This window comes from Staurois parvus, unplaced genomic scaffold (genome assembly GCF_062004578.1).
Source record: "Staurois parvus isolate SC_StPar_1 unplaced genomic scaffold, SC_StPar_1.0 ptg000071l, whole genome shotgun sequence".
NCBI classification, from domain to species: Eukaryota; Metazoa; Chordata; class Amphibia; order Anura; family Ranidae; genus Staurois; species Staurois parvus.
In genome coordinates this window covers 8,625,892-8,641,744 of record NW_028317867.1, presented here as the reverse complement: position 1 = coordinate 8,641,744, position 15,853 = coordinate 8,625,892, and the positions used below count along the sequence as shown (strand labels likewise).

The following is a 15,853-nucleotide window of genomic DNA, read 5'->3' as shown; positions in this document are numbered from 1 at the left end:
AATATATTATTCAACAGAAAAAATACAAGTTGTCACCTGACACCCTGTAACTCATCTTATTAGGCTTAAATAGGCTAAATACAGTTGCAAGAAAAAGTATGTGAACCCCTTGGGATTATGTGGAGTTTTGCATGAATTGGGCATAAAATGTGCTCTGAACGTCATCTAAGTCACAACAATAGAAGAACACAGTCTGCTGAACATAATAGTACACAAACATTAGATGTTGCCATGGTTTAATTGCATATAACATGTAAACATTCACAGTGCAGGGAGGAAAAAGTATGTGAGGCCCTTGCTTAATGACTTCTCCCAGAGCTAATTGGAGCCAGGAGTGAGCCAACCTTGACTCCAATCAGTGTGATGATATTGGATGTGTTGCTGACAGCTGTCCTGCCGTTAAAAAACACACACCTGTTTTGGGTTTACTGGTTTCAAGAAGCACTGTCTGATGTGAACCATGCCTCCCAGAAAAGACCTCTCAGAAGACCTACGATCAAGAATTGTTGACTTGCATGAAGCTGGAAAGGGTTACAAAAGTATCTCCAAAAGCCTTGATGTTCATGTGTCCACGGTAAGACCGACTGTCTACAAATGGAGAAAGTTTAGCACTGTTGCTACTCTCCCTAGGCGTGGTCGTCCTGTAAAAATGACTGCAAGAGCACAGCGCAGAATGCTGCATGAGGTAAAGAAGAATCCCAGAGTGTCAGCTAAAGACCTACAGAAATCTCTGGCACATGCTAACATTTTTGTTGACACATCTACAATAAGGAAAACCTTAAACAAGAATGGAGTACATGGGAGGACACCACGGAGGAAGCCATTGCTGTCCAAAAAGAATATTGCAGCATGTTTGAAGTTTGCAAAAGAGCGCCTGGATGTTCCACAGCACTACTGGCAAAATATACTGTGGACAGATGAAACCAAGATTGAGTTGTTTGGGAAGAACACACAACACTATGTGTGGAGAAAAAAAGGCACAGCACACCAACATCAAAACCTCATCCCCACTGTAAAACATGGCGGAGGGAGCATCATGGTTTGGGGCTGCTTTGCTGCCTCAGGGCCTGGACGGATTGTTGTCATTGATGGGAAAATGAATTCCAGAGTTTATCAAGACATTTTGCAGGAAAACGTATGACCATCTGTCCACCAACTGAAGCTCCGCAGAGGATGGGTGAGGCAACAGGACAATGACCCAAAGCATACAAGTAATTCAACAAAACAATGGCTGCAACAGCACAGAATACGCCTTCTGGAGTGGCCCAGTCAGAGTCCTGACCTCAACCCGATTGAAATGCTGTGGCATGACCTTAAGAGAGCGATTCACACCAGACATCCCAAGAATATTGCTACAATGAAACAGTTTTGTGAAGAGGAGTGGTCCAAACTTACTCCAGATCGTTGTGCAGGTCTGATCTGCAACTACAGGAAACGTTTGGTTGAGGTTATTGCAGCCAAAGGAGGGTCAACCAGTTATTAAGTCCAAAGGTTCACATACTTTTTCCTCCCTGCACTGTGAATGTTTACATGTTATGTGCAATTAAACTATGGCAACATCTAATGTTTGTGTAGTATTATGTTCAGCAGACTGTGTTCTTCTATTGTTGTGACTTAGATGACGTTCAGAGCACATTTTATGCCCAATTCATGCAAAACTCCACGTAATCCCAAGGGGTTCACATACTTTTTCTTGCAACTGTAAATAAAAAAGGCTGAAATAAAAATGCAATAGAAAATTGTTCATGCTCACCTGTTCAGCTTCCTCTTCCAGGTATCTTTGCTTAGTTTGAGAGTTTGGCCCAAACAATTTCCGCATGTAGCACTTCTGTGAGTGTCAAATGCCTGCATCCTTTGCTGCAAGCTGTGGATTAATCTGCCGGTCTTTATATCACTACTGTATTTTGCAACGACATATGGGCTGGTAGATGGAACCACAGTGTGCGGTAGGGATCCAGGCATCCAACACACCAGAAGTGTGTTGGATGTGAAGAAATTGTTGGTAAGCAATGTTTTAAGATAGCAAAGATTTGTGGAACAGAGATCATATACAAGCTTCAATTGCAGGAACTTTTTTCAATAATTTTATTAATGGCGACAGAGTCGCTTTAAGCTAATCAATAAGGCTACTGAGTTAAAGGGTGTCAATTACAATAGAAAAAATTTGGTAAATGGTGTTAGGTGTTTTTGAAGTACAATACACTTTGAGACTAGTAAACCATATTTTTACTTTACAAACAGAAACTGCAAAACTTTGCCAGAACATAAAGTGGTTGTAAACCACTGGTTGTAGGGTTGTCAGTTCGAATTCCAACCACAACAATACCTCCACAGAGTTTGTATGTTCTCCCTGTGCCTGCGTGAGTTTCCTCTGGGTACTTCTTTTTCCTCCCACACTTCCATAACATCCTGGTAGGCTAATTGGCTCCTGTCTCCTAGTATGTCTATGTGAGTTAGGGACCTTAGATTGTACACTCCTTGAGGGTTAGGGACTGATATGAATGTACACTATATGTAAAGCGCTGTGTAAACTGACAGCGCTATATAAGTATCTGTAATAATAATAAATATTATATCCAGTGACAGAACTAGAATTGGATGATGAGAACGATGTTAGAGCTGGTTCTTATTCTAGTGCAGGGGACGCATTGTGCTGTGAGAGCATACGGCAGAGTGAATGTTCACCTACGATTTTGCATTGGCTCTCTTTCACCTGAACTCTGCCCTATCTGCAAGTGAGGGTATTTCCCTGTGAGTATTCATGGAATAGGATACAAAGTATGAGTAAGCATGTCCATAAGGAGTACACAGTAAATAATGTGCATACTATCCTATAATGAATCTTCATAGCAAAAGGGCAGGAAGTACTTTATTGTGTATGCACCTTACTGTGATGTAATACCTGGTCTTCCACCTGAGACTGAGCTCTGAGTGGTTGAAGTACAGCACCAAGGTAAAAAAAGTTTACATTGTGAAGTGAATATAATGTGTTTTTGATGTAAGATATATAAGATGTATTACCTATCCACAATGCTAGACTGCAAATAAAGTAAAGGTTTTGCCCATCACCGTGGGAATACCTCTGAAGGGGTCTTCAGGGACTGGGTTCCATAGTGATGGACCACAGGGCTGGACCTATATAGCACCCTGTGGCTAACTCAATGCATTGCACCATGTGCCAAGGTAAGCACACATGCAGGATACAGTGCCAGAAGCAACATTACTAGCTGTCCCTACAGCGCAGGGTCTGGGTACAGCTTCCAAGGCTTTACAGAGGTTGCACAGATCCAGATACACTGCTTCCATGTAGGAATTAGAAGACAGTGAGGGCTTGACTGAAGAATTGGAAGAAAAATCCTCTAAAGCGTTGCCAGTGTCCAGTCACCTGAAGGTCAATGCCTCTAACCCATGACATTTTGCCTGTGTCCTGTACTGTATGATTAAGGTACACAGATTTAAAACCAAATACTTATAAAAGGTTTAAATCATAATTCAGCAAACAAGTTTGGCTTTTGTCTCTGATAGTCTTATACTCACACTGAACCAAAGTTGTATTTCATTTGTCCTTTTATGGGTACAGTTTGCAATCTATCACAGACAGTGTCTGAACATAACACTTGCTCATGACCTGTGGTCTCGAAGCGTGGTGGACGTTATATTGTTTTCAGATTATTAGTTAAATTAAAAGAGTTCAAATGTTAAAAAGTAAAACATAGATTCTAACTCTATTATTTATTTTTTAAATAATGCTACACTAGTAACAAAGCACCTTTGATATCTGCAGCTTAGGGCATCTGACCTGTCCACCCTATGCTGCAGCCAACTTGTGGGGCATGCACTTAGAATGCTTTGTTCTTAAGTGCCATTTGCACGATGTTTTAGGTTTTGAGAAAGGATCATGTTGTCACTCAATGATGTTATAACGGCCACACTGAGCACACTGATCTTACAAAGGCTTTACACCTTAAATGGAAGGATTGTTTCCTAACAAACACAAACACAGCACCTTCCTTACCTACTGTTAAGCTTGTGTATCACTTTGCAGTGAGGTGGGCATTAGCCACATAATTGACTTGAAAAGTGCTTTAGAAACCAAATGGGAACAAACCTGTGAGGCAGATTCCCTTCTGGCTATCAGATCTATCCAGAAGTGTTTTGATAAAGTGGTGTAAGTCTATAATGTCAGAATATGTTAAAGCCATTTGTTTTATATTTGGACTTCTTTGTTTGATGCCACGTTCTTTGTTGTGAAACAAAGACAAGCTGAGCAACTGTCAGGCAACATGTCAGCTGAAGTGAAGGCACCTATCTTGGTGTTCCTGAAAGCATTCCGTCCTTTTGTTTGTGGCACTAGATTCTGGCTTTGGGAAAGAGATAGTTCTGCTTGATTGCTCTGAGTGTTATGGGAGAAAAACACTGGAATGGCTATAGCTCAGAAGGCAGGTCCACTGCAGGGATGGAACTGAGGTCACACAAAACAGGGTTTCACAACTAATGTTAAGGGCAACATAGCTATAAAAAATAAGGATTTCAAAGTTTCCTTTACTCCTGACAACCTATTGAATTCCACCTCTCGTTATTAACAAGAAATGCAGAAAAAAATTATAGATTTGAGTTGCTTGTAGTCTTCAGACTACATCTTTAAAGGAACAAATAAAAATAGGTACTCTGAAGACAAAACAGTACGGCCTGTACTGTTGCCTGTACCACACGCTGGAAAGTCTTACACATTTCTTTCAGCGAAATAGCTCTCTAGAGAACTGTAGACTTTTAATCCTTGGCTTTGAAGATCATGGGATGAGTTGGTTTTGTTGTGAATGAGTGAATATCTGTTAGAAAATGTGAATGCACACAAACTTAGTAAGATGGCCATGAACTCCAATATGAGCACAACTCCAGGTCCAGGCCTAGAGCAATCAAGATGTCCTACCAGCTAATAACTGCAAAGCAGTTTCCAATAGGTCTCCAAAAGCTGCTAGATGTGAGGCTGATGGTTATATGCATATTCATCTAGGAATATATATTTCACAATATCTACAACTCCCGGCTGCCAAAAGATCTGACAAAAACCCAGCTTCCTGCCTAATGTATTTGTTCTATTCACATGTCTTTCCTGAAAATGATAACTTTTATCTGGAGACACAGGAGACCTTTTAAAAGATGGAAGACATAAACACGTCTTAAAAAATTAATAAAACCGAGCCTTTCTTAAGCCAACCAAACATGGATCAAAATTCAAACGGTTCAGTAGGGACCAGGCGAATTTCAATCTATGTAAGGACACCCTTACAATGTATTCTGCAGGCACTGGCAGAGGGATTCCCCCACCAATGCCGACTGTTTGGATGGAGAAATCACCCATGGTGGAAGGAAAGGAACTTGCATAATCTATGGCCTGCCTTAAAATCTGGGCATAATACATGACCAGTTGGGTTTAACTTCATCTTTTAAATTAACCCAAATCTTAATAGGTAGAAACTGAAGAACATCTTCAACTGAATTTTCTCCCTTGTTTAAATTGGGATGACCAATGTTCAACTCTCTCATACAATTCAGTCTGTACAGACCTGGGACCAAAGTTGTCTGTTTAAACTGGGGCCCCAGACTTTGGAATGGCTGTGACAAGTCAATCTAATTTTTCAGCTGAGTTGATGGGGGAAGATCTCCACATTGGAGTCATAGAGAACCAAAAAAATGAAAGTAGAAAAATGATATGTTTTTTTCATTTAAGGTTAGGAATGGTGGCATACATATTTAACAGTTTTTTTCAAGAATAAATTCATAAATCAATTTTTTTTATCCAATATGGCATATGAAAATAAAACAACCAGTCATGGTCAACACTCCCTATCTGCTCCATTGAAATTCATTCTTCTCTTGAACAAAACTGTTTTACTGGAAAGTTACATTGTAGAAACTAATTATTCTGGAGAAGACCAAGGTTTAAAGAGACTAGTAAACGTGTGAATTTACAATAATGGGCAAGGGTAAGGTATGGTTGGTGAGAGCATTGAAGAGATTGCAAGTGTAGTGGTGAGAGAAGGGGTAGCTACACATTGTGTAGTGAAAGAAAAGGTGCTACAGGCAGGTTAGGTGGTGAAAGAAAAGGGCAGGTATGCCTTGTGATGAGAAGAAAGGGTACAGTATAAATGGGCATGAATGGGAGGTGAGAGAAGGGGGATATCAGGTGCACATAACTAAACTATCCGGATCATAGGGGAAACGCATCACAACTACTTGGAATATGAGAATGAATGGGCCACATCTGTATGTACAGTAAGGATAAAAGTGATATACCTTTCTGGGCTCTGGAGAAGGTGTCCATCTCTGATGCTGAAGGAGATACACCTATCCATGCTTTATGGGTTTACATGTGGTCATACCCCTTTAGCATCTGATGGGTTATATACAGTTAGGTTCATATATACAGTCAGGTCCATAAATATTGGGACATCGACACAATTCTAACATTTTTGGCTCTATACACCACCACAATGGATTTGAAATGAAACGAACAAGATGTGCTTTAACTGCAGACTGTCAGCTTTAATTTGAGGGTATTTACATCCAAATCAGGTGAACGGTGTAGGAATTACAACAGTTTGCATATGTGCCTCCCACTTTTTAAGGGACCAAAAGTAATGGGACAGAATAATAATCATAAATCAAACTTTCACTTTTTAATACTTGGTTGCAAATCCTTTGCAGTCAATTACAGCCTGAAGTCTGGAACGCATAGACATCACCAGACGCTGGGTCTCATCCCTGGTGATGCTCTGCCAGGCCTCTACTGTAACTGTCTTCAGTTCCTGCTTGTTCTTGGGGCATTTTCCCTTCAGGTTTGTCTTCAGCAAGTGAAATGCATGCTCAGTCGGATTCAGGTCAGGTGATTGACTTGGCCATTGCATAACATTCCACTTCTTTCCCTTAAAAAACTCTTTGGTTGCTTTTGCAGTATGCTTTGGGTCATTGTCCATCTGCACTGTGAAGCGTCCAATGAGTTGTGAAGCATTTGGCTGAATATGAGCAGATAATATTCCCGAAACACTTCAGAATTCATCCGGCTGCTTTTATCAGCAGTCACATCATCAATAAATACAAGAGAACCAGTTCCATTGGCAGCCATACATGCCCACGCCATGACACTACCACCACCATGCTTCTCTTCCCATTACTCTGGTACAAGTTGATCTTGGTCTCATCTGTCCATAGGATGTTGTTCCAGAACTGTGAAGGCTTTTTTACATGTCGTTTGGCAAACTCTAATCTGGCCTTCCTGTTTTTGAGGCTCACCAATGGTTTACATCTTGTGGTGAACCCTCTGTATTCACTCTGGTGAAGTCTTCTCTTGATTGTTGACTTTGACACACATACACCTACCTCCTGGAAAGTGTTCTTGATCTGGCCAACTGTTGTGAAGGGTGTTTTCTTCACCAGGGAAAGAATTCTTTGTCATCCACCACAGTTGTTTTACGTGGTCTTCCGGGTCTTTTGGTGTTTCTGAGCTCACCGGTGCGTTCCTTTTTTTTTTAAGAATGTTCCAAACAGTTGTTTTGGCCACGTCTAATGTTTTTGCTATCTCTCTGATGGGTTTGTTTTGTTTTTTCAGCCTAATGATGGCTTGCTTCACTGATAGTGACAGCTCTTTGGATCTCATCTTGAGATTTGACAGCAACAGATTCCAAATGCAAATAGCACACTTGAAATGAACTCTGGACCTTTTATCTGCTCATTGTAATTGGGATAATGAGAGAATAAAACACACCTGGCCATGGAACAGCTGAGAAGCCAATTGTCCCATTACTTTTGGTCCCTTAAAAAGTGGGAGGCACATATGCAAACTGTTGTAATTCCTACACCGTTCACCTGATTTGGATGTAAATACCCTCAAATTAAAGCTGACAGTCTGCAGTTAAAGCACATCTTGTTTGTTTCATTTCAAATCCATTGTGGTGGTGTATAGAGCCAAAAATGTTAGAATTGTGTTGATGTCCCAATATTTATGGACCTGACTGTATTTGGACAGGCACAATTTTAGTTTTTTTCAGGTATTTACCAAAACATATTCAAGCTATAATTATATAATGGATATGGGCTGAAAGTGCACACTCTCAGGTATAATTTGAGGGTATGTACATCCAAATTGGAGGAAGGGTTTAGGAATTACAGCACTTAAGAGTAGCCATCCCCCCTTTTTCAAGGGACCAAAAGTAATTGGACAATTGAATCAAAAGCTGTTTCATGGTCAAGTGTGGGCTATTCCTTTGTTATTTCTTTATCAATTAAGCAGGTAAAACGTCTGGAGTTGATTCTAAGTCTGATATTTGCATTTGGAACCTATTGCTGTGAACCTACATCATGTGTTCAAAGGAGTTGTCCATGCAAGTGAAACAGGCCATTGTATGGCTGGCCATACATTATACAATTATCTGGAGATTTTTGGTTTAGATTTACCAAAAACCATATAATAGGAGGACAAACCTAAACAACACTTTCAGTTGTATCCAATTAGGCAGGCCCTTGCACTACACAGTTGAAGGTAAATCTAAAGGCAATTGGGCAGAAAATTGGAAGATAATTGTATAATGTATGGCCAGCTTAAGGCTTCAAAAACAAAACAAATCCACCAGAGAGATAGCAGCAACATTAGGAGTGGTCAAATCAACAGTTTGGTACATTCTGAGGAAAAAAGAATGTACTGGTGAGCTCAGCAACATAAAAAGGCATGGACATCCACGGAAGACAACAATGGTGGATGATCGCAGGATCCTCTCTATGGTAACGAAAAACCCATCACAACAACCAGACAAGTGAAGGACACTCTCCAGGAGGTGGATGTATCATTGTCAAAGTCTACAATCAAGAGAAGACTTCATGATAGAAAATACAGAGGGTTCACCACAAGGAGCAAATCTGTCAGGAATGGACTGGCCAGCAATAGTGGGACTCAGCTGCCTTATGAGCTGCAGTACCAGGGCTGGCCAGCGGGTGCTCCCAGCAATCAGAGACTCAACCTTGCAGCCAGTCAAACACCTGGAACTAATTATACTGGTGTATTTAAGGGACATTCAGACCTGCAGACTCTGCCTTGGTGTTGTGTTTCTCTTGGGCCCTGTATCCTGTTCCTGCTCTCTGTTCCTGTCTGATTCTCTGCTGACCCTGCTCTGATCCCTGGCTTGTCTGACCATTCTCCTCTGCTTGACCCTCTGTACCACGCTGCCCGCTACCTGCTGAACCTGGCCTGTGACCCCGACCATTCTCCGCTTGCTCCCCCTGTACCTACCTGCCCGACTGATATTGACCCGGCCTGCCTGACGAAGCTTGCATTGTATGTACTGTTATCTGTGGGTGGTTGGTTGGTTTGTTTGCACTGTGTTATGTTTTAGTATTGCACTGCGTTTATGTTTGTATGGTTAGTGTTAATAAATTACATTGTTTTTAACATATCTGAAGTCTGCGTTTCCCTGCGTCAGTCACACACCTCTGGTCATACCTGGGAGCCCTGACATTACACCAAGGCCAATCCTGACCAGAAATGGCTGCACAGGGAAGCCATCTTGGCTTGTTGATGGGAAGGATGGATCTGGATGAGGTTGCGTATTTATATCTGCTAGTGTTTGATGACAGGGAGTATGCTTATCAAACTCTGAAGGAGTATACCTGGGATGAACTGCTAGAATGTATACGGCTCGCTCATGTTCTAGTAGATCAGGGCACAGAGTTCTCTGAGGTGCAGCCTTTGATTGAGGTTTGTGCTGAGTTGGTTTCATCTGGTACCCCCGAATGCAGGGATGAATTTTTGCCACCATTTAGTGCAGACCAGGTAGAGTCCCTGGTGTGGTTATTAGAGGATGATGTGGGTTACTTTCTGGAGCGTTATTCCACATGTTCACCACAGACACTAAGAGATTGTATAAACGCAGTGCAGTCTTTGGTCAGACAGGCTTTGTGTAAGCTCAGCTTTGTTCAACCCATACTGCAGACATGGACAGACTTGTTGCACCCAGCCTCAGTCAGCTTACAAAGACCCAGTCCTGCTTCTAATCTATTCCCTCAAAACTCTATTCCTGCATTCCCAACAGCTCCTCCTGCCCTGCTATCTACCGCATGTCAGTACCCTGTTCCCACTCGCTGCACCTATCCTGCCTTTAACCCTGTAAAGAAGTCCTCTGTAGCAACTGCTCCCTCTCCTGTTCCATCCTCCAGCTCTTCTCTGTCTCCAGCTGCTCCATTCGTTTGCAGACCTGCGTTTACTTGCAGTGCTCCAGTAGTTAAAACCAGAAAAATGCGAAAATTCTTTCCAACCAATACCATCCTGCCAGTATCCAAACCGGTGAACCTGCCTTCCGTGGTTCAGCCTGAAGCCTCTACTCAGCCTGAAGCCTCTACTCAGCCTGAATCCTCTACTCCGCCTGATGCCTGTACTCAGCCTAATGCCTGTATGCAGCCTGATGCCTCTACTCGGCCTGATGCCTGTACGCAGCCTGATGCCTCTCTTCAGCCTGAAGCCTCTACTCGGCCTGAAGCCTCTACTCGGCCTGAAGCCTCTGCCCGGTGTGCCTCTGCCCAGTGTGCCTCTGCCCGGTGTGCCTCTGCCCAATGTGCCTCTGCCCGGAGTCCTGCCCGATGTGCCTCTGCCCGGAGTCCTGCCCGATGTGCCTCTGCCCGGAGTCCTGCCCGATGTGCCTCTGCCCGGAGTCCAGCCCGGTGTGCCTCTGCCCGATGTGCCTCTGCCCGGAGTCCTGCCCGATGTGCCTCTGCCCGGAGTCCTGCCCGATGTGCCTCTGCCCGGAGTCCAGCCCGGTGTGCCTCTGCCCGGTGTGCCTCTGCCCGGAGTCCAGCCCGATGTGCCTCTGCCCGGAGTCCAGCCCGATGTGCCTCTGCCCGGAGTCCAGCCCGATGTGCCTCTGCCCGGTGTGCCACTGCCCGGAGTGCCTCTGCTCGGAGTCCAGCCCGATGTGCCTCTGCCCGGAGTCCTGCCCGATGTGCCTCTGCCCGGTGTGCCGCTGCCCGGAGTCCTGCCCGGTGTGCCAGTCTTTGATATCCCGCCAGTTACCAGACCCGGGCGGTGGAACATTTTGCCCAGCTAGGACTGTTTGGAGCATCCTGAGGCCGCTCCTTGAGGGGGGGGTACTGTCAGGAATGGACTGGCCAGCAATAGTGGGACTCAGCTGCCTTATGAGCTGCAGTACCAAGGCTGGCCAGCGGGTGCTCCCAGCAATCAGAGACTCAACCTTGCAGCCAGTCAAACACCTGGAACTAATTATACTGGTGTATTTAAGGGACATTCAGACCTGCAGACTCTGCCTTGGTGTTGTGTTTCTCTTGGGCCCTGTATCCTGTTCCTGCTCTCTGTTCCTGTCTGATTCTCTGCTGACCCTGCTCTGATCCCTGGCTTGTCTGACCATTCTCCTCTGCTTGACCCTCTGTACCACGCTGCCCGCTACCTACTGAACCTGGCCTGTGACCCCGACCATTCTCCGCTTGCTCCCCCTGTACCTACCTGCCCGACTGATATTGACCCGGCCTGCCTGACGACGCTTGCATTGTATGTACTGTTATATGTGGGTGGTTGGTTGGTTTGTTTGCACTGTGTTATGTTTTAGTATTGCACTGCGTTTATGTTTGTATGGTTAGTGTTAATAAATTACATTGTTTATAACATATCTGAAGTCTGCGTTTCCCTGCGTCAGTCACACACCTCTGGTAATACCCGGGAGCCCTGACAAAATCATTCATAAACCTGAAGAATAGAAAAGCCAGATTAGACTTTGCAAAAAAAAATCTAAAAAAACCAGACCAGTTCTAGAAAAACATTCTTTGGATGGATGAAACTAAGATTAATCTGTACAGAAAGGATGGGAAGAAAAAAGTGTGGAGAAGGTTTGGAACAGCTCATGATCCAAAGCACACAATATCTGTAAAACATGTTGGAGGCAGTGTGATGGCATGGGCATGCATGGCTTCCAGTAGCACTGGGTCATTGGTGTTTATTGATGATGTGACAGAAGACAGAAGCAGCCGGATGAATTCTGCAGTGTTTAGAGATATACTGTCAGCCCAGATTCAGCCAAACGCAGAATTGGACGGCGGTTCACAGTACAGATGGACAATGATCCAAAACACACTTCAAAAGCAAACCAGGAGCTTTTGAAGGAGAAGAAGTGGAATATTCTTCAATGGCTGAGTCAATCACCTGATCTCAACCTAACTGAGCATGCATTTCACTTGCTGAAGGAAAAACTAAAGGCAGAAAGACCCACAAACAAAGAAAAACTGAAGACAGCTGCAGTTAGAGTCTGGTAAAGCATCAGAAAAGAGGAAACTCAGTCTTTGGTAATGTCCATGGGTTACATAATTCATGCAGTCATTGCCAGCAAAGGATTTTCAACAAAATATTAAAAATGAACATTTTATTTATGATAATATTCATTTGTCCAGTTACATTTGAGCCCCTGAAAATGGAGTTACTGTGTATAAAAATGGTTGTAGTTCCTAAAATTTGTACTTGATATTTATGTTCAAACCCTGGAATTAAAGCTGAAAGTCTGCACTTCAAATTCATTTGGATTGTTTCATTTTAATTTATTCTGGTGGCATACACAGCCAAAAGAATGGACATGTGCCTGTGTCCAAATATATATGGACCTAACTGTATGTACAAAGCTTTATGGATTTGAGCAGACATATATTCTTTCTATTGCATGGTGAGAATAAGTGACCAGACCTGAGTCTGTACATCTGCTATGATTGTGTCTCATCTTCCCCATGTTGACATTATATTCACTGACGTATGCTATAACCAAGAAAGTGAATTGCATTTTGCAGAGTAGAGTATGGACTGACCAGAGAGGGATTACTTTGAACCAGTTGGCCCGCTTAAACAAGAATTGTAATGTACTATATGTGAACCAAATAACCCTGTTTTTATGCAAAATTTGCTAGACATATGTGTGTATAGAGAACTGATTCAGATTTTTCAGTGTTAACATGTGGTCACACCCCTTTAGCACCTGATAGGTTATATACTGTATATGTATAAAGCTATTTGGATTTGAGCAAAAATATTCTTTCTAATATAGGTAATTGGGGACATGCCTATCTGGTCTTTGAGATATAGGGAGCCACGGTGTCTCCTCGGGGCTCTGGGGGTGAAAGGGGACACATCTCTCTCAACTGGGCTTTAGTAGTAAAGGGGAAACACCTGTCCCTCTTGATGTTAGGGATACACCAGGGTTCTTCCTCTTGATCTGGAACATGCCCACAGCAGTGTGTCATGCTGGCCAAAATTCTGGTAAAAGCAATAACAGGGAGCACTCCTCCAGGTCACTGTATCCCCAAGCCCTGGAGCCTTCACTACTCACAACTCCACTCTTCACAGTGCTCGCTCAGCTGCTAGGTCCCCTCCAGTGTCAGAGGTTTCCTATACTCTCTATACTCCCCCCCCCCCCCCTGCTATCACTCAATGTGTTCACATGCCAGTCCATGCTGGTAGGCACAAAGACACCCCCCGCCCAGTTTTGTCAATTATAAAGCTCTAAGGTTGGAGAAACAGATGGCTGAATCTCCCACTGGCAATAAAAAACCACTCTGATTTAGGCATTAACTTCAATGAAAAAAAAACACAGAGAAAAAGGAAACTCTTGCATTTTAATTCATTAATGAAAAAGAAAGAAATAGTTGGGTCCTAGAATCTGTTTTAGTCAATGTCGATTGCTACATTTTACTATTGATTTGAGTTTTATGGGTCCAATGCGTCCACTGTGTTTCTGTAAAAAAAAATGTTTCATTACTTTATATACTGTTTGTGGATGTGAATGTGTTAATGTACAGTAAATAAATTTCTTAACATGATTTAGCATTGTTTATAGATTGAAGTAAGCCTTTGCCAACAGATATACGGTATGAGGACTGCCATTACTGATCTCCTCATCTTTTATTCTGACTCACTGGATTTCAAGCAGAAATGAATATGCAAAAAAAAACAAAAACAAAACAAAAAACAAAACAGTTTTATGGGTAGAAGAGAATTTGTACTTCACTTCTGATTGCTCTTTTTTACTGCCTGTGGCACATGTGCAATGCAAGTGTACAGATGAGTTGAATCTAGTGGAAAAGATATCGCAAACCAATTGAACGTGTGCAGGAGCATCATTGTTAATGATTGTCCTAGGGCTAAACAAGGGAAAGCCAGCAGCAGAAGGAGCATCAGAGAGAACGACAGCAGTAGTGTTCGAGAGCAAAGAGCTCTAATTACTAGAACATGGCAAACAGCTGCACATACCAGCACATCATGGCAAGCGCTACCTCTGCACCCCCAAGCCCTCAGCTTTAATACTTACAGTCACTGATCCAGAACAAGTATGCAGATTTGGAATGGCAGAGAAATGTCCAATTTAATTATCAACATATTTGTTCAAGGTTAGTGATGCGATGTCAGAAAGCCAGCTATTCATATTTTTCACTGCAAAGGTTTCCGAAAACTGATGGGATCTAATCTGTTCTTTGCAAATGCATGCTCTGCTGCCTCTTTGGTACAACAAAGTGACCATGCCTTACTCTTATTAATAACAGCCATTAGGCTTGGTAATAGTTCTGCCAACACAGATTCTTTCACACTGCCATGATGCAAAACACCCTCTGGGCTGACTTAGGGCTCATGTACACAGGACAATTACATCCATGCCACATGCAGGGCCATGCACGTGGATGTCCAGGTGATGTGTGCACTCCTATGCTGGCAGCCCCATGCATGTCTATAGGGACACAGTGGTTACACAGACAGAGCCACTGTTTCCCAGTGTGACATCTGTGCAGGTGCATATGCATGTTCTTGAACGCAAACAGGGTAAGTTTGGGGGGGGGCACTTGCACCTACACAGATGTGATATTGGTACACAGTGGCTGTGTTCCAATATATATGAATGGAACTGCCAGCATGGGGATCCATGCAACACTTCTGCATCCCCATGCCGGTAAAACATGACCCTGCACATGGCACAGAGGTAAATGCCCCATGTGAACGAGACGTTAAAACCCAATTACAGCTAAAATATGCTTTCAGTTTTGGTTAGAGTGCAAAAGAGTTAGAACCTCTGACGTTTTCCACAATTACTTCAGACATTCCATAAAGAAATATTTATAACTATAAGCATCCTTTAGCAGTGGTCTCCAAACTGCGGCCTGTTTGCTGGATGCAATCTTTGCTTGCCTTTATCTGGCTCTTGGAACACTATTCCCCCACTGATAGCAACAGTGGGTCATAACTTATCCCAGCTATTTCAACAGTGGAGCATAATTCCTCCCACTGACACCAATGATGGGGCACTATTCCTCTCACTGACACCAAAGATGGGGCACTATTCTTCCCACTGACATCAATGACAGGGCACTACTCCTTTCACTATTACCAATGATGGGGCCCTATTCCTTCCACTAATATCAATGATGGGGCACTACTCCTTCTAGAGGCCAACCTATTCTACACCCACTGACCACCAAGCCTAAACCATTGTTTACTCCTATGGGCATTTTCTACACCCACTAGCCACAGTCCAGCCCCCTGATGTTATAGACTGGCCCTTTGTTAGAAAGTTTGGAGACCTGACACACATAGCAACAAGTTTACACAGTAAAGCTAAGTACAATATCAAAGACCTCATTTTTGTGTGCATAATTGGATACATATTTATGAATGTTACTAGTCACCCTGGACTCCCACCTCTCCTTCCTTCCCCACATCCAACTGCTATCCAGATCTTGCAGGCTCCACCTCCGCAACATCTCCAAGATACGCACATTCCTCACCCCAGACACCACCAAACAACTCCTACACTCCCTCATCATCTCACAC

General features: G+C 43.2%; 1 protein-coding gene across 4 annotated transcripts in view; it reads right to left on the bottom strand.

Moving 5' to 3' along the window:
• The window catches only part of MICU3 (mitochondrial calcium uptake 3), a 213,143-nt gene that overhangs the window by 82,299 nt on the left and 114,991 nt on the right, over positions 1-15,853 (bottom strand). The gene's annotated exons all lie outside the window — the stretch shown is intronic.